Genomic DNA, 19504 nt, shown 5'->3' on the forward strand with positions numbered 1-19504 from the left:
AATGCTTTGGAAAATTCTTCTGAAATGAACTGAAGTGAACATTTGTTTTTGTTCAAAATTAAATGGAGGATTTATTGGAAACAAAAGCTGTCCAGTTTCTGGCATAAAAAGCAACAACTTTGCAAGAACTTTAGTATCACTCACCACCCTCAACAACCCCGCTTAATGCATGCTATTCTAGTGAGCTTTGCTCAGAGCGAGTAAAATGCAGTCCCACAGTACACAATTACACCAGAGGAATAAAACCTGTCATGCATTAACCCCCACACAATATTCAGATCACATCTCCAAGGATGTACAGTTTGACCCAACTTATAAAATAGAATGTTTCATCTCCTTGATGGGGCAGAGGAAGAAAAGCTTTAGTCACAAGGAAGGCTTACGTTAACACTGCAATGAAGTACTGTTAAATTCCCCTAGCTGTCAGTGACACCTGCTCAGGTCAATGTACTAATCAGCACATCTTTCAGAATGTGGGAGGAAACTCATGCAGACATGGGGAGAATGTGCAAACTCCAGTGTCTCAAGCCAGGAATTGAACCTGGATCCCTGATGCTAAGGCAGAAGCAGACAACCAGACACTCCAAATCTTCATGCCAGAGACTGGACAGCAAGCATTGGCAGCCAAGCTGACACAAGATACACCACACAGACAAGCAGGTCACAAGTGTCCAGTTAAGAATCAGTGAAATGACAAAGAAGGGTTGCTAGACAGGAATTAGAGAGTCAATCATCTCACCTCACACAAGAAAGTGAGAACTTAAAACACTAAAAGGAATTCAAAAATAAAAAAACTAGGGATCGCAATAGCTTATGACTTCTTCCCACAAACCCATCTGCACACATCAATCAACGATTGCATCAGTAGCCTGTTGCATGTTGACTCTGGTACTTAACTGCTGTGCTCATTTACTGCTCATCCCAATTATTTCAACAGCACAAAAATTCTTACTTAAGCCATTCTGGGATATACAGGTGGTAGTGCTCAGTGTCTGTACCTAACCACTAGCCCTCATCACAAACCTCAAAGAAAGATGGTTTATTGAAAATATTCTCACGTCTTGCCACACAACCCTTGGTTCAACTACTGAAACCCTACTTTTTAAACTGCCATCAAGCATTTTAAAAAATCCTTCAAGGACATGGGCATCACTGGCTGGGCAGCATTTATTCTCCATTCCTACTGAGGGCAGTTGAAAGTTAATCACGTTGCTGTGGTTCTGGAAGTCACACGTAGGCCAGACCAGGCAAGAAATGCAGATTTCCTTCCCCCAAAAGAACCAGATGGGTTGATCAGACAATTGACAATGGTTTCATGGTTTAGACTTTTAATTCCAGATTTTTTTTTTCCTAAAAACTGGAATTCAAATTACGCGATCTGGGATTTGAACCCAGGTCTCCAGAACTTTAACTGAGACTAATAGTCTAGCAATAATACTACTAGGCCATTGCTGCCCCTATTGAGAACCGAAAGGAAAATGTATGTTATTTGTTTGGGGACCATGGACATTTTTCACCAACGTTGTGATGATACCATTTTATTTAGCTACCTCAGTTGCTTTCCCACCTTGTTTGGGCTTTTTTCACTGTGGTCTTATGGGATTGGTGTTGCTGGCAAGGCCAGCATTTCTTGTCCATCACTAATCACCCAATATTGTGGCTCACCATACTTTCTTCAGCTGCTGCAGTCCTAAGTACAAGGTTCTTAGGAAGTTCCAGGATTTTGACCAAGCCACAATGAAGGAACAGAGATATATTTTTAAAGCAGCATGATTGTGTAACTTGGGAAGTGATGCTGCTGCCATACACCTGCTGCCCTTGTTAGGAGGCAATGCTACCAGAATGTCTTAGCAACTAGCTGCAGTGCATCTTCTAGATGGCACACAGCAGGCAGGGGGGATTGAATGTTTAAGTTGGTGAATGGGGTGTCAATCAAGCAGGCTGCTTTGGCACAAAGCTATGTTGCTGGAGTTCCATCCATTCAGAGAAGGGGGACAGTATTCAGTCATACTCTTGACTTTTTCCTTGCAGATGGTGGAAAGACTTTGACTCACCCCCTGACTCATTCACCACAGAAAACTCATCTCCAAACTGCTCTTGTAGCCACAGTGTGTGGCTGGTTCAGTTCAATGCCCCAGTGACTGCCAGATGTTGATGCCAGTACATGCTTAGAGCACAGAACAGGAAATCCAGACCAACAGGTTCATACTGTGATTTCCACCCACCCCACACAAACCTCTTCCCACCCAAGTTCACCTAACCCATATATTCCTCCTATAATACCCAGTTCACAGGCACAGCATCAGCTTTTACATGTTTATGATAGCCAATCTAGTTCACTGCTCCCAGTCTGTGCCCTTCATCCATGCAAGAGCCACAAGTTCCTCTAGTTTAAACATGAGAAAGACTGAAGTCATCATCTTTCGCTGTCCCGTGCCCCGCCCCCCATCACAAATTTCGTAATCTAGACCTCAAAATTCCATTACATCCACTGTCTCTGGCAAAACCAAACCACCAACATTAAATTTGATTTAAGTTTCCAATCCCATATTCACTACAAGCTTCCTTCCACAAAACCAAACAGAAACCTGTGTGCTTGTATCACCTTCAATCTCAAACTACATCAACGTTACCCCAGTCAGTCTCCCATCTCTCAAACTGAACCAATTCAAAATCCAGCCATCTGCATTTTACATTCCCCAGCAACTCAGCAGCAGTGGTGAACACTGCTGCCTCAGCGCCAGGGACTCAGGTTCAATTCCAGCCTTGGTTGACTGTGCAGAGTCTGCATGTTCTCCCTGTGTCTGCATGGGTTTCCTGCTGCAGTCTAAAGATGTACAGATTAAATGGATTGACTACTCTAAATTGTCCTTTAGTGTCCCAAGATATATAAACTAATAGGATTAACAGGGTAAGTGCTGAGAATTGCCTTGGGCCACAACGTCTTTCTTCTGCACTCTGTTGGGATTCTGTGATCGCTTTGCATTCAGCATTCATGCCTACATCTTGGGAAGCCTTTTCAGCATTAATAGGCACAATAAATATGTGTTATTTGATCCTTTGCATTCTTCCCCCACCCAAGCTTTTGCTGAGAAAGTGTTGCATCTGGAGTAAAATTGCAAGCTAGGAAGTCAGTTGCTTCCTGTCGTGCTGGGTAGAAAGAAAGGTGGGGAGAGAGAGACAGTGAGCGACAGCACAAGTCTGTAACACCAGACAGCAGCTGGAGTGACCCAGTAACTAACAGGAAATGTCAGAAGGAAGAGTTGTCCAGCTGACTGTCTGACCGACATATTCTGGTTGCAAGATCAGGAAGAGAAACCAACACCCTGGAAGAAATCCTGTCTGCAATGCCAGTTGACATGGGGTCCAGCTGGCAAAAGGACACACAGACAATGGTTAAAGAAAATAAGTGAAGACCACACTAAAGACAAATGCTACACGTTACTCACTGTCAAATCAATATTTTGCTTCAAAATAGCTTGTAATAGACAAGTGTTGGGAACACTACTCCACTACAACATTCTGTAAAGTCTCTCACCAGGACAGAAAAAAATCATGAGTTATCATATTTATACTGCAATCAAATACAGAATTATAGAATCCATACAGTATAGGAGGCCACTTGGCCCATCGAGCTTGCACTGACAACAATCCCACCCAGCTCTTATCCCTGTAACTCCACATATTTGCTCTACTAATCAAGAGTCCATTTAGTATGGCCAATCCACCTAACCTGCACATTTTTTGATCGATGGAGGAAATCCACACAGACATGGGGGGAGGAGGATGTGCAAATGCCACACACAGACAGAGGCTGGAATTGAACTCAAGTCCCAGGCACTGAGGCAGCAGTGCTAACCACTGTGCCACCATGTAGGTATAAATACACACTTCATAATCTGAACAGACCCCAAGTACTAATACTCTTAATATACCAGCTAAACAAACTTCCCTCACAGCACTCTCCTATAGCCCCTCAGCCACTCAATTAACCCGTAACATGCAGTTTTCACAAGACTGGAATAGTCATCATCATGGTCTCAGTTTCCAATATAGGAAACAGAGGCAGGCCAGAAACTGGAAATAAGGGGAATAGGTTAAGAAACAGCCTGTATATGGCCCTGCCAAAGATGAGGCAAACACACAAAACAGTAACTTCCAAGCAAAACAAGCATAAATCCAGGGTCAACCATTGCAAGATCTCAAAAGTCTTCACTTTCCTCATCAACTCTGTTCATTCTGACTTCATGTGGAGATGCCAGTGTTGGACTGGTAAACAGTAAAAGTCTCACAACACCAGGTCAAAGTCCAACTGGTTTATTTGGTAGCAAATGCCACTAGCTTTTGGGGCTTTGCCCCTGTCAGGTGAGTCACCCAATGAAAGAGCAGTGCTCCAAAAGCTAGTGGTGTTTGCTACCAAGTAAACCTGTTGGACTTTAACCTGGTGTTGAGACTTCTTACTGCATTCTCACTTCAACCAGCACATTGTGCCAAATATTTAAAACACCTCCTCGACCATTAGACTTTCTATCGTTCAGTTTAAAATCTCTAACCCTAATCTCTTGAGCCCAAAGGAAAAACCAGACGTCTGCACTGAAGCTGGGAACCCAATTTAAAACATCAGAGACTTATCAGCTGATTGAAGGGTCCCACAGAATTTTCTCCACTTGGTAACAAGATACAACCCACAACATCACGTCACCAGTGTGGGAGATTCTCCAAAGTTGAAATAGTGAGTCTATAACTCAAATTCAAGGAAGCCACTCCCTCAAGACTGGCTTATCCGCACATTCGTTGGTGACAGCATAGCTCAATGATGCAAAATAACATCCCTGCAAGATCAGAACCAGATAGTGTGCTTGGTATGTGTATTCCTGCAACAACAAATCAAGCCACCACCGATTGAGTAAGGCTTAAGCTGCTTTATCCCATGCTACATGTGGACAACTTCTGTGCAGGTTTAATGTTGATATCAATTAAATAAACAGAGCACTAGACCATACCAATAAAATAAGCAAAATGCTGTGGATGCTGGAATCTGAAACAAGATGGGAATGCTAGAAAAACTCAGCTTTGGCAGTGTCCATAAGGAAGAAAGTGTCCAGGTCAATGGACTGGAAACATTAACACTGCTTTCTTTCTCTCTTAATAGATGCTGCCACATTTGCTTAGTTGTTTTTACCAGCATCCTCTGTTCTAGGTCACTCCAGTTCAGTTCCTGATTTTAACTTGGACAACATACTTGTAGTTTGTCCTGAAGTCCAGGTGCAGCAGGTGGTCAGGAAGGCGAATGGGATGCTGGCCTTCATAGCGAGGGGGATTGAATATAAAAGTAGGGAGGTCTTGCTGCAGCTGTATAGGGCATTGGTGAGGCCGCAGCTGGAGTACTGTGTGCAGTTTTGGTCACTGCATTTACGCAAGGATATTTTGGCCTTGGAGGGAGTGCAGAGGAGGTTTACTAGGCTGATACCAGATTGAGGGGGTTGAGCTATGAGGAGAGGCTGAATAAACTAGGCTTGTACACGTTAGAGTTTAGAAGAATGAGGGGAGATCTCATTGAGACGTATAAGATGATGAATGGGATGGATAGGATAGAGGTGGAGAGACTCTTCCTGCTCAGAAAGGGCAGTAGGACTAGGGGGCACAGCCTCAAGATAAAGGGGGGGCTGTTTAGAACGGAGTTGGAGGAGGAACTTCTTCAAAGGGTGGTGAATCTCTGGAATTCTCTGCCCGTTGAGGTGGTGGAGGCTGCCTCGCTAAATATTTTTAAGACGCGGGTTGATGGGTTTTTGATAAGCGAGGGGATTAAGGGTTATGGGGAGAGGGCGGGAAAGTGGAACTGAGCCACGACAGATCAGCCATGATCTTATTGAATGGTGGGGCAGGCTCGAAGGGCTAGATGGCCTACTCCTACTCCTATTTCTTATGTTCTTATGTTCAATCTGACCCATGGTAGTTTCATGCCAACCCTTCCTTTTGCTATCTGACTGTTCCATCTGCTGCCCAAAATGCTCCTCCTGCAAGAGCAATGTAACATGGAGAGTGCTTCCCTCCCCACGTCAATTGCCAATGACAAGCTAACAAATTGATGACTTGGTCTTAAAGGAAATTAGCTTGTACACAAGCTGTTCATCATCTGGGATCCCTCCTTGTCAACATGAACCCCACCACCCTTCAACTATCTCAGTCCAAAGATGTGCAAGTTAAGTGGATTGGCCATGCTAAATTGCTCTTTGGTGTCCAGAGATATGGAGGTTAGGAGGATTAGTGGGGTAATAACATAGGGCTGCAGGGATAGGGCCTGTGCAAGATGCTGTGTCAGAGTCAGTGCAGACCCAATGGGCCAAATGGCGTCCTCCTGAACTGCAGGGATTCTACGAGAATGAGTTTTGCACCAGGAAAACATTACGAAAAATTCTACTCATTTTCATTTCTGGAGAAAAGTGGTCAGAATATTCTGAAGTAGCATTAAAGCACTGCACACATGCTCTATTACATCAGATATCATGGTGACACCATTGCACAGGACTCCTGAGTCACCGTTAACTTTTATGAAGCAAAATGCTACAGTTGCTGCAAATCTGAAACAAAAAGCAGAAATGCTGGAAGCACTCCAGATTAAGCAGCATTTGGGGAGAGTTAAAAAGGCAGGATTTTATGGTCCACCATGCCAGGAGACCAGAACTTCCCACTCAAGGTTAACGGATCTTTCACTGGTCCATTAAGAGTTTTCCCACAGTGGGCAAGACAAACGTTTACCCCAATGCTTCAGGTTGATGATCCTTCAACAGAACAGAAAAGACTGAAATGTAATCAGTTTCAAGCAAGTGACAGGTGAGGAGGAAGAAGAGAAATGGGTCTGATTGAAAAGCAGGAGATTAAAATGGAAAACATTTCATGGTATAGAAAAAAAACAGTAATAGTTCTAATCAGATTAGATCTGATAGCAGCCACATACAAAACAAAGGTAGAGGCATAGGTTATGACAAAATTGTTAGACTCAATGTTTGAGTTCAGAAGGCTGTAAAGTGCTGAGCCAGGAAGCTTTTGCTTCAAAACGCCGAGATAAAAAGGCTCGTGTTAAAAGGGAAAGTCATCCCACACTGATTTACAACACTACAATAGTTTTCAGTTTTGACAAGTCATCCAATTTCCAATCATGAAATCTATTCTTCCAAGATTAATCAATTCCCACATATAAAGCTGGGTTCATTCACACTTGCCCAAGGAGATAAGCGGTTTAACGTAACTAAAGCAATTAAAAACAAAGCCTTGCTGGACGGCTCGCTCATTGAGCAAGTAGGTTGCATAAAAAAACCTATTGCCAATGGGTCCAATTCTGGTGATTCACTAAATGACAGTCATTGCACAACATTAAAGTGCAGGAAAGAATGTCAATTCCAAGGATCATTTCCAATTCTGAAGGAAAATAATGCAAATTCCATTTCACAATCATCAGGCAAGAGACATAACAAGGAGAGCAAGAACTCTTATGCAAGGCAGGCAGAAAAACAATACCAACTAACTACCATTACACAATCTGAAGTCGCTTGCTTAAATGAGGCATGCAGGAAAGTGAAAAGCCTTTGTTCTGAAAAGCAATGACCAAGCAATAAAATCCATTCTAAAAATTAACCTGTCAGTTCCAATTCCATCACTCTCTACACAGAGGCATGCAAACTTTCCCACAACTCCCTGCGCAGCTTGTAAAAGGCAACTCCACTAGAACCATGACTAAACAGCTAGGTTGTTGATTCTGTATTACATACTGCAAGAAAAACACCAATTTGTAACCTGTTTAGAGTTCACCTTCATCAAAAATAGATGCAAGCATGGTAAAATTCCATGCCATGTACATTAAAAAGCAGTCAGGAAAAAAAAAAAGAGTCATTGAGGAAATTGCACCAGCCAACTTTGAAGAAATATTCCTCTGCTTCTATGACTCCTGCAACAAGTGCACCATCCATTATAAAAGGCAGCTGGATAGACAGGGCATTGCAAATATATATGCCATTGCTGGCATATAAAAAGCCAACAAAGCAGAATCATTCAGCATTGTAACGTCACCATTCACCAAAATGAAAAAAGAAACAAGGCTGAGAAAAGCACCATATTTTTTGGAATTGTTACTTCAGTGCAACAGGAAGGGGAAAAGGAGAGAAGAAGCCTTCAAATAAATTGTGATGTGTCCAAATGCAAATACTACTGCAGAATCATCTGTCTCAAAAAACGATTTATTCTGTAATTTCAGGGACAATTCCAAATTGAATCACAATTGAATCATGGCACAGTAGTTAGCACTGCTGCTTCACAGCACTAGGGACCTGGGTTTGATTCCTGGCTTGGGTAACTGACTGAGTTTGCACGTCCTCCCTGTGTGGGCTTCTTCCAGTTTCCTCCCAAATTCCAAAGATGTGCAGGTTAGGTGGATTGGCCATGCTAAACTGACCCTTAGTGTCAGCAGGACTATCCCAGGGTAAATGCATGAGCCTGGGTGGGATTGTGATCAGTGCAGACTCAATGGCCTCCCCTTGTCTTTGTGGGGGGGGGGGGGCAGCTTCAAATTGAATTTGAAGTGAACCAGATACCTGAAGCAGAATGTATGAAACTTTTCTAAAGTCAAATAGTTCAAACCCAACAGAGCAACAATGGTGAGTGGCATCAACAATTTTCTGAATCTCAGTATTTCCAAGCATGACTGTTCAAGTCATTACATTTAAGATCAAATATTGTTCCTCGCTTGAACTGCCAATGGAAAACCAAGACAAGGAGAGGCTTTTCTTTATAGCCTCAAGCCAAGTTGTCCCTACCTGAACTGTGACTAGTTTGAAAAAGGCTTAAAAACAAGAATCAAAAGCGAGGCCCCAGCTGAGAACTATATGGCAGCAGATGCTTATCAGCTTTAAACTGTCTTTTCTAGGAGGATGTGGTTATTCCAGCTAAATTAACAAAAGCCTATTGTTTTTGAAGCCAATGATCAGACAGTCAGTTGCACCCACAGTCCTGCCCACACTGAGCAGCTCCTGAACACTGTCCAGAGATTTTTTAGGGAAACAAGACAATTTCTGGTTTTGATGTTGGTGGTGGGACTTTCCAGTTTTCATAATAGGATGGGAATAGTGCATCTGAAGCTTTTAGCTACACAGTGCTGCATATTATTGTATTACACTAATACATCTATTCACTAGTTTTCTGCTTCTGTGAAATAGTCATCTTGAAAGAACTGCTGTATTTAGGAGGCACTTAAGGAAATTTTGTGAAGTGATTAATTCAACTTCTAAAATCATTTTACAGGCTCCTTCAGTACGTTACCAAAAACAGAAGCTGCAAAATCCTTCCTTAAACACAAACTCAAGTTAGAAAATCATTTGTGAAATATTTGGTTTAAAAATCTGGTTTAATTAAGCTGTGCAGAAACAAAATGTGGTCCACCACCGTTTCAAAATGTACCATGTCACAGCTCATTACCAAAATACAGGTTCATGTTGCCTTTACGACAAGCCCTGAATCTCGGCCAAGCTGACGTGAGGTTGGTATCCTTCCTATCTGGTTACACAAGTGACAACGTGCATACAAGAAACAACTATTTACAGCCAAAATGCAAACTTCTCACGATGCCTGGCTCCATACTGCCACATGCACGTGGGTGTTAATTTTAGTGCACAAATTTGACCCCTTCCCAAAATCTTCCAACTGCTCATTTAAAGCAAAGATTCAGATGTCAAAAACTGAGGTCACTCATGTCATAGAGGGAGGCAGTGGTATTGTCACTGGACTAGTTGTCCACAGTGCATAGCAAGATCTGGGGCCCTGGGTTCAAACCTCACCAAGGTGGATGGCAAAATTTGAATAAAATCTAATGAAACCGTTGTCAATTATTGGAAAAACCTGTCTGGTTCACTGGTGTCCTTTAGGGAAAGGAATCTCCCATTCTCACCTGGTCAGGCTGAGATGTGACACGACTTCACACCCACAGCAATGTGATTGACTCAAATGCCCTCTGAATTACAGGGCAGTTTGGAATGGGCAATAAATACTGGTACATGCAGCAATGTCCACATCCCATAAGTGTTTCAAGGTGGGACAAATAGAACTTGGCCAAACTGTCACCATAATCTAGGAGCCCACACAGGGTTAGCCAGAATATCAAAGATACATTCAGCAAAATGCTGAATGTAACATCGGTTTTAGAGCATCAGCACCAAAGAGATGCATCAAGAGACAAGCTGGAGCAGGTCTCCCATGGCATTGCTTACAGCAATACAAGGCTATAAGTATTACACCACACATAGCACAATATACTACCCAGTTGCCAAGATGAATCACTCTTTAAACAATAAAATGAATCAGGACCAGCCAAAACATTGTGCATCAGCACCACCTTTGACCAAGTTTCAATTATGTATAATTTGCCCAGAATACCCCTCTCACCACCCTCCTTCAGTCTTCAGTTCCACCAGTAACATTAGTTTCATAGAATCATACAGTATAGAAGGAGGCCATTTGGCCCATCATGTACTAACCACAATCCTCCCCAGGCCCTATTCCCATAACCCTGAAAACTTACCCTGCTAATCCCCTGGGCACTAGGGTCAATTTTGCATGGCCAATCCACTTAACCCACACATCTTTGTACTTGTATCATCACTTCTCCAAATAAGATTGTCTAGGCTGCAAGTTGGTTAATGATCAGAGAGAAAGAAGGAGTTTTAATATAAAGCAAGTACCTGACTCATGGCCAACATGGATTCATAACCAAAGACCAGGGACACATGACAAAAAACATCAAACCTTGCAAGGAGAGACTAAAGCTCATGGAGGTACATGAAGCAATCTCAGCAAAGGTCATTTGTCACACAAGTGAAGCATTACCACATGCTTAACCTCCAGAGAACCTCTGTCCATCAGAAACTGTCATTTGCACCCTCCCCCCACCCCCATATCACCCATCCAGCAGACTTGGATCAGTGTCAAAGTACAGACCAATTTCTCAACTGCTTCATCTAATCTGAACTTGGCCTCTTGAGCTCTTGGTTATACAAATGCTGGTCTCTAGTGGGGGGGGGGGGGGGACACCCCTCCCCCCTCCCCATTTCCCACTCAAGTCTAAATTGGAGCTTGCAATTGCTTGCCCAGAAACAAAAAAAACAGAAAACCCTAGCAAGTCTAACAGCATCTGAGGAGACAGAATAGAGCACAACATGGAGTCTGGATGATCCTTCATCCTCTCTCCATAGATGCTATCAGACATGCTGATTTTTCCAGCATTTTGTTTCAGATTCCAACATCCACAGTATTTTGCTTTTAACTTTTACCTTGCCCTGATTAGTCAGTCTGTCCTTATAAACCTACGATATACAGATACCAGCACTGGACTGTGGTGGGCACAGTAAGAAGTCTCAACACCAGGTTATAGTCCAACAAGTTTATTTGGTATTAGTCTTTCAGAGCGCTCCCCTGATGAAGGAGCAGTGCTCGGAAAGCTCGTGACAACAAATAAGCCTGTTGGGACTTGAACCTATAAACCGAGCCTTCTTGGTCACACGCACACGTCAAATCTGTTGTTGCTGTTCAAAGTTTCATCCAAGCTTGAAATTTCAACCTGCAGTGACTGACCAAAAAGTGTGCTTTGGACCCACAACTGTACACAGGACGCATTAGACTTCCTCCAGGTAAACCCCCATCTGATTTCCAGACATCTAGGGTCAAGGAGCTCCCCAAATTGCCTTGAAATCTCCTTGCAGCGGGGACTGCAATTTGCAGTGGCAGGCCTTGGGAGATCCTTAGGAGGGGTGGTGTATGTTGGTACACTAACACTATGATACTATACTCTGCCATTTTAACTAAAACCTTGCAATTCCAGAGGCAAGGATCACCAGGGTTCAAAATGACACCTCCTGCGTGAAGGGCCGTAGGATCTCTTGGGTGCTGTACAATTCTTATGGCCTTATGACTCATTGGAACACCATTTCAATAAACCCTCCGTGTACACTGAGCAGTTGGATTGACCCACAGGTATGCATTACTTCAGTAAGAAGTCTCACACCACCAGGTTAAAGTCTAATGGGTTTATTTGGTAACAAACACCACTAGCTTTTGGAGCACTTGCTGCCTCTGTCAGTTGAGTGGGAGTTCTATTCACAAACAGGGCATACATTGACAAACTCAATTTACAAAATAATGATTGGAATGAGTCTTTACAGCTAAAAAAAGTCTTAAAGGTACAGACAATGCAAGTGGAGAGTGTTAAGTACAGGTTAAAGAGATGGTATGGTCTCCAGATGAACCCAAGATCCCAGCTGAGGCTGTCCTCACGTGTGCGGAACTTGGCTATCCGCCTCTGCTCAGTGACTCTGCTGTCGTGTGTCGTGAAGGCTGCCATACATTTCTTCAAGCAGAGGTGGGAACATGTCAGAGTAATCCATTCAGAACCCTTGTCAGTGCAGAAAAACCCAGCCCAGATACAGTTGTCACCATCTCAGCTTCAGGAGCCAAAATATGTATATATTAAAAAAAAGGATTGAAAAACAGCAGCAAATTCATTCAACCTTTGAGAATTAGGTCAGTGGAAACATGGATTCAGGAACATTAAGAGTGAAAAGCACCAAAGATCTAGTTTCAAAGGATTGCATACAACAATTAATTATAGCACACCTTTCAGCAGAAGAAACACTGCTATACTTGAATGGTAGAGATTTGCATCAACTGCATGAATAATAACATAAGCCATTATGTTGGAGTCCTGTGGAATCAATTACATCCAAGTAACTGGCTAATAGCTTTACATAGAGAAGCCAAGACAAAAGGACAGGCACCCTTCCAGTACTATACCCCTAGTAACCTCAATTCATTTCCCCTTCCGCATTAGCATTTTGGAAAATCATTGCTAAAACCAAACATAATTAACATCATTCCTTCAATCTACCCTTGCCAGTATTGTGATCTACCGTGACTCAAATCACCAATTGTATTCTTCTGAATCATTAGGTCTGGGAATAGAGGGGTATGATCCCCGGAAGGGAAGGGGTTTTAAGTTCAGTCAGGCTGCATGGTCAGTACAGGCTTGGAGGGCCAAAGGGCCTGTTCCTGTGCTGTAATTTTTTTTGCTCTTTGGCCAGAGAAAGCCCAAGGTAAATTCAAGAGAGTTCATATGACATTTAAACCAGTGGCCAGGCATTAACGATGGTCATATCAACTTTGACCCTTGCAAGCTTGTTACTCTTGGGCTTGCAGAATGAACGTACAGTTCCTTGTAACGGTGCCACATTGACCTGACACCTAGTGAATTAATTACAAAAGCTGCCAGCTGATAGCAAGGTGATCAGAATTCTCGTTGCTCTTTCACCTCAACCCCTCACCCTTCAGAGAAAACAAACCAGCGATATTAAAGTTGTTGATATACGTGCCACCTATCAGAAAAAGCAGCACAAAATTTCTTGCAATCACACTCAAGTCCATTAACGAAGGTATATATTAGACACCATTTTTCCTCACCCATACAAACTATTCTATGTCTGCAGCCCAATACTCAGCAGCCATGTGTACAGATTTCCAAACCCTTCCATAGGGATATAAAGTATTTCGCAAAACACAATGTGTGACTGAGACTTTGTGCTTGAATATTGCTCCTCTGTTAGTTAGCCTCTTCCATATCACCATGGATAACATTTTGGAACCCAGCCCCATGTCTAGACAGAGCAGATGGTGGAATGTGCATCCCCAACAGCAGTCCAAATGTCAGTTACAGCCCTGCAATTACAAAAAGGTGGTCACAGGACCACCTAGAGGGGTGACCTTGTTACTCTAAAAACAAACAAGTCCAAGCAGCAGCTCAAACACAGGCCCAAGGATTCAGACCACCCACAGCCACAAGAAACTTGTCACCTATATGTACTGTCCCTAAACAGGTACCAGAAAGAGATACTCAGGTCTACTCTCATTTGAGACCAACATCAAAGCTTACAGCAGCTTAGACAACTCTAGTGGCTCCTAGGATATACTGCACATACCTAGAGTTATAAAAAAAGTCAATAGCAACATAGGAATTAGGAATGAGTAGGCATCCTGCCATTCTATATGATCACGACTGATTTCCATCTCATCCAAACTCCACTTCCCTGCCTTTTCCCCCACAGCCTTTCATCCCAATGAGTATCTATCTCTTTCTTAAATCCACTGATTGATTCTGCATCTACTGCACTCCAGGGTACTGAGTTCCATAGACTCTCAACCCACTGAAAAGTAACTTCTCATCTGTCTTGAGCCTTCCCTCCCTCCCCTTACTCTACAACTATGACCTCTTGTCCTAAACGGTTCTAGAAGGGGGAACATTTGACTAACATTTACTTCATCAATCCTGTTGATTATTTTATATACCTCAAATCTCCCCTCATTCTTCTGTACTCCAGCGAGTATGAGCCCAAGCTACTCACCTGCTCCCTGTACGACAGCCCCTTCAAACCTGGAATCAATTTAGTGAACATCTTCTGAACCGCACCCCCCCCAGTGCTACTGCATCCTTCCTCAAAAGAAGGTGACCAAAATGGAACACAATACTCCAAGTTTGGTTTCACTGATTTCTTATGCAATTGTAACACTTCTCTACTTTTATATTCTAAGCCCTCTGCAATAAATGCTAAGATCCCCATTTGCCTTCCTTGTAACATTCTGCACCTACACACCCACTTTGATACTCCTGCACAAGGACACCCAGAACCCTCTGCACAGATGGTCTTTTGAATCTGTTTCCATTTAAATTCCAATTTTCCCTTTTATTTTTAAAGTCAGACAGTTTGGTTTCCCCCAAAGTTTCAAGTTATTTGACATTTCCTTCGTCAATAGGTATCCAAGGCACAGACAATGGGTGGGGTTTTACAACTTCGCTCGTGAGAGACCAGAAATTCCCAGAGGTCAAAAGGCATTTCTATTGTTAACCACTCACACACACCGATTCTGTAGTGGGCGGGGCAGCAGAATTCCGGTGATTCTGTTTTTCAGTTGGTAGTAACTTAGCCAGATAGTTTTCAGTTTGATATCTATAGTGTTTTTGGCCTGATATCTCTTGCCCATCTCCAAAATTGGTTTAAATAAACCAGAAAATGGTTGCTACTTGATCACGAAAATGTACAGTGACCCTCCAGTGCAGCACTGTTTTGGGTCAAAATCCTGGAACTCCCTCCTTAACAGCATTGAGTGTATCTAGACCTCAGGGATTTCAGCTGTTCAAGGAGGCAGGTCAACACCACCTTCAAGGGCAATTAGGGAATAGGCAATAAATGCTGGTCTAGCCAGCAATACCCACATCCCATAAAAAAGTAAGAAGCCACCTTTCAGCAGTGACCAACACCAAACTGAAGTCCTGTGCACACAAATGACTAATATTATTAAGGGGAGCTGTTCCCAGTTTCATGAAGAAAATTAATTCCTCTGGTTGTCATCACATTCACGCACACTATGTCACAAAACATTTAACTGATCATAAAAAGGATCAGTTTTATCAGCATACATCAAGCTTAAGAAAATAACATGCCTACACTCAACATGGGTAGGTGTATATTTACCAAACAACCATCATCCAGTAACCAAATAAAGCACTCAATGACACAAGAACTCACCCAGTTGTGTCATCATTCAAGGAAAGAGACAAAAAAACATTAAGGTGCTAGTTCACACACTACATGCACAAACCTGCCCAATAACAACAACATTTATTTACTAATCAGGCCTGGCAAATTGCATTTCTGTATTCCCAATTATTCACCCAGGTAAGTAGCAAGCTCAACACTAGCCTAAAATACAACTCCCTGGCGATTTCCATTAGTTCAATCCTAATAGAGTAAAACTGAACCAGCATATTGGGCTGTTTGGACATGATCAACAGATGTTGACAGATCACACTGATAGTAAATAGCTGAAGACTATGCAGTCATATGTTGCACATTGAAGAGCCACAAGATACACAATTTTTAAAATTCATTCATGGGATATGAGTGTCACTGTCCAGCATTTATTGCCTATCCCTAGTTGCCCTGAGAGAACTAGTTAAGAAAGCCCACCAATGCCTCTATTTTCTCAGAAGACAAAGGAAATTTGGCATGTCAGCTACAACTCTCACCAATTTTTACAGATGCATCATAGAAAGCATTCTTGCTGGTTGTATGGATCCTGCTCTGCCCAAGACCACAAAGGGAACTATAAAAGGTCAAGTATATAGCCCAATCCATCATGCAAACCAACTCCCAACCATTGACTGTCTACATGTCCCACTGCCTTGGCAATGCAGTGAGCATAATCAAGGACCCCACGCACCCAAAACATTCTCTTCCACTTTCTTCCTTTGGGCAAAAAAGGTGAAAAAGTCTGAGGTCACATACCAACTGATTCAAGAACAGCTTCTTCCCTGCTTCTGTCAGACTTTTGAATGGACTTATCTTGCATTAAGTTGATCTTTCTCTACACCCTAGCTATGACTGTAACACTACATGCAGCACTCTCATTTCCCTCTCTATGAACGGTATGTTTTGTCCATATAGTGTGCAAGAAACAATGTTAATACATGGGACAATAATAAATCAAATCAAAGGTAGTAGAGTCAACCATGTTGCAATACAATCGGTTCACAACTGGTTAATAAAACGGTGAGCATGATATGCAATGGGACTTTTGGATCAGTGTGGTCTGTTCTTTGATAAACCCTCCAGATGTGGTGGATGTGGATAATACAAATCTGCGTTCATGCATAAAATTTGGATTTTCTGCCAGGACTAAAGTGGAGCAAACAACCAGAGTTGTGATTTCTGCGTGGAATGTGATCCTGGATTATATACTCCAGTCCCGATGCAAAGATAATTAACAAGGTACCATATTGAGAGGCGAGGGATCCTACATATTGAGAAGGGGAAGTGTTAATATTCTGATGCTCACCATTACAAGTCCCCTGTCCATTTCAAACAACCTGTTGCAGCTGCCGAGTGACTTTCTTTGCAAAGAAAACCCATCTGGGGCAGATGTTTCCTACTGCAGGACATGGATGTCCAGATCCAACTGTACACTCGATCAATATTGATCGAAAGAAAATGATGTGCACCTGGAGAGAAGAGCTAGCCAAAAATCAAATTAATTTGACCCCAATGATCTAACATCACTAAAAGAAGCAAAAGGGCAAGAGGCAACCACACGATCTAGGAAACACCTTGCGGCTAGAACCAACACCACGCAATCATCCACACTGAGAAGCAGCACAAAGTGCAGACAATGGCAACATTGCAGTTGCTCATGTTAAGTGTAGTTATAAAAGATGTATTTTGGCAATGCCAACATAAAAATAGTACTGGGAAAACAAATGGCGTATTGGACTATTAATCCACGGGCCTAATGCTCTGGGGACGTGGGTTCAAATCCCACCACAGCAGCTGGTGGAATTTAAATTTCACCAATAAATATGGAGATGGCTGTTATAACTATCATGGTTGTTGCAAAAATCCATCTGGTACATTAATGCCCTTCAGGAAAGAAAATCTGCCACCTGGTCTGATCTACTTGAGACTCACCTCTGAAATGAGCTAGCAAACTATTCATTGACCACCTCATGCACAGTAGGGATTCATTCGGCCCATCAAGCCTGTACCAACAACAATCCCACTCAGGCCCTATCCCCGTAGCCCCACATATTTACCCTGTCATACCACTGACAGCAAGGAGCAATTTAGCATGGCCAATCAACCTAACCCACACATCTTTGGACTGTGGGAGGAAATCCATACAAACATGGAGAGTGTGCAGACTCCACACAGACAGCCACCCAAGGCCAGAATGGAACCTGTGTCCCTGGTGCTTAGAGACAGCAATGCTGACCACTGTGCCACCCAATTCAAGTACAATTAGGCACAGACAACAAATACTGGCCTTACCAATGATGTCCCATCCCATTAATGAATTCACTAACCTTATGCATGAAGAAGCCAAAAATCTGAAAACTTCCACCCAGGAACTTTGAGCTCCCACCACAATGGAAAGATTGAATTAACATGCTCACTAGTCAAAATTGCACAATTGTAAACTAATCCATTTTGTAGTTCTAACAAAAAGGACAGTGAAAAAAATTAGGCAGCCCTACCAGAATTGGATACTCATTCCTGAGAAATTTCTTAAAAATAACATGATCAGCAGAACACTGGGAGAAATACTACTAGTTGCGTTGCAACAGAACAATTTATTCCCTATTGTACATCTAGCCAAGGATCATTCCAGAGAAGTGACCCACAAGTTTAAAAAATGTACAAAGACAGTCACTGCCAATGACTCAATCATGATAAATCTGTTGTTTATACAAAAAAAACCCCACATTTAAGTCCTGTCATTGCCAGTAATCGTATACATTCACCAAAAGGCACAGAACAAGGATGCCGAGGAAATCCAAGTAAGCTACTCTCAGTCACACCCTCTCTGGACCTAGAGGGTAAACAAATATGCCTGGAAGTCAGGACATGGACCCAGTTACAACCATTACCTTCTGTTGGTTCAAGCTCACCAGCAAATAAACAGTGTAATCCGATTTTTTCCCCCAAAAAAAGTGGATATCGACACAAGGGATAAATTCATGTTGGGCGAGGTGACACATCAAAACTGGTTAGATGGGAGCAATTGGAACATCGGTGCTGTCCTGAGCGATCACGAACCGAATAAGGGAAACAAACTCGACAAATGCCTTCCCAACACTTGTCCCTCCTTCTCCCCCTTGGTCCTCTGCAGTTGCGCTATTTTTAGAAGCACTTAAGATCCAGGCAGCCTCACGTTTGCCAAAAATACAGAACAATTGCACAGTTTTAAAAAGCACACACAAGGTTTAGAAGCTGCAGGGAGATGTCAGCATGTCAAAAGAAAACAGCTGTGAAACAAAACACACTACTGACTTGCAGTGGAGACAATGTTTTCAAGGCAGACTTGTTGAGATTCGCATATGAAGAGTTCTACAAAGGGTGCAGGATGGATGGTATCTGAGGGACTAGGAGTTAATCTCAGTTTAAAGTGTTGGGGGGGGGGGGATGTCAGAATCCACAGCAAAGCAGCAGAGACAGACTTTGGGAAAGTGCTTCCCCACTGGGCAGGCAAACCGTTGCCAGGTGACTAAAATAAACCACCGCGGATCTCTGTCTCACAAAGAAAAACCCTCGACTTCTTTTATCAAATTCCCTATAAAATAAGAGGACGACAGCCCGGCTCCGGGTCACAAGTTCATCTATCTTTAAACTCAAACTGGCTGCTATTCAGATCCAAACATTTTCCAACACCACCGCATCCCCCCCCCCCGCCAAAAACAAATTGCCCAAGTTCATTAAAAGTTCTGACAGAAACTTGGCTCAATTTTTAGTTTTGAAACAGCAGCAATATTGGACCATTGAACACAGCAGCATTTCACCCGAACAGGCTGAATGCTGAATAAAGCGAGTTAAAGGCACATTTTGCCAGGAGTTGCCATTCGCTCCTGCAGCCTCACGCTGAACAC

The 19504-nt window shown here is 42.7% G+C and overlaps 1 protein-coding gene across 2 annotated transcripts in view; it reads right to left on the bottom strand.

Annotated features, from left to right (window-relative positions):
* Nucleotides 1-19504, bottom strand: part of spsb1 (splA/ryanodine receptor domain and SOCS box containing 1) — an 82353-nt gene that overhangs the window by 62605 nt on the left and 244 nt on the right. Inside the window, exon 1 of one of the 2 annotated variants that reach the window (XM_080215104.1) lies at nt 18912-18931. The exons of the other annotated variant lie outside the window; for it this stretch is intronic. The gene's annotated coding sequence lies outside the window, so the exon portion shown is untranslated. Of the gene's footprint in view, nt 1-18911; nt 18932-19504 lie in introns of those variants that run through there. 2 annotated transcript variants of the gene reach the window in all.

The sequence above is a fragment of the Carcharhinus amblyrhynchos genome, chromosome 30, assembly GCF_965287045.1.
Source record: "Carcharhinus amblyrhynchos chromosome 30, sCarAmb.v2.hapA, whole genome shotgun sequence".
Classification (NCBI taxonomy): Eukaryota; Metazoa; Chordata; class Chondrichthyes; order Carcharhiniformes; family Carcharhinidae; genus Carcharhinus; species Carcharhinus amblyrhynchos.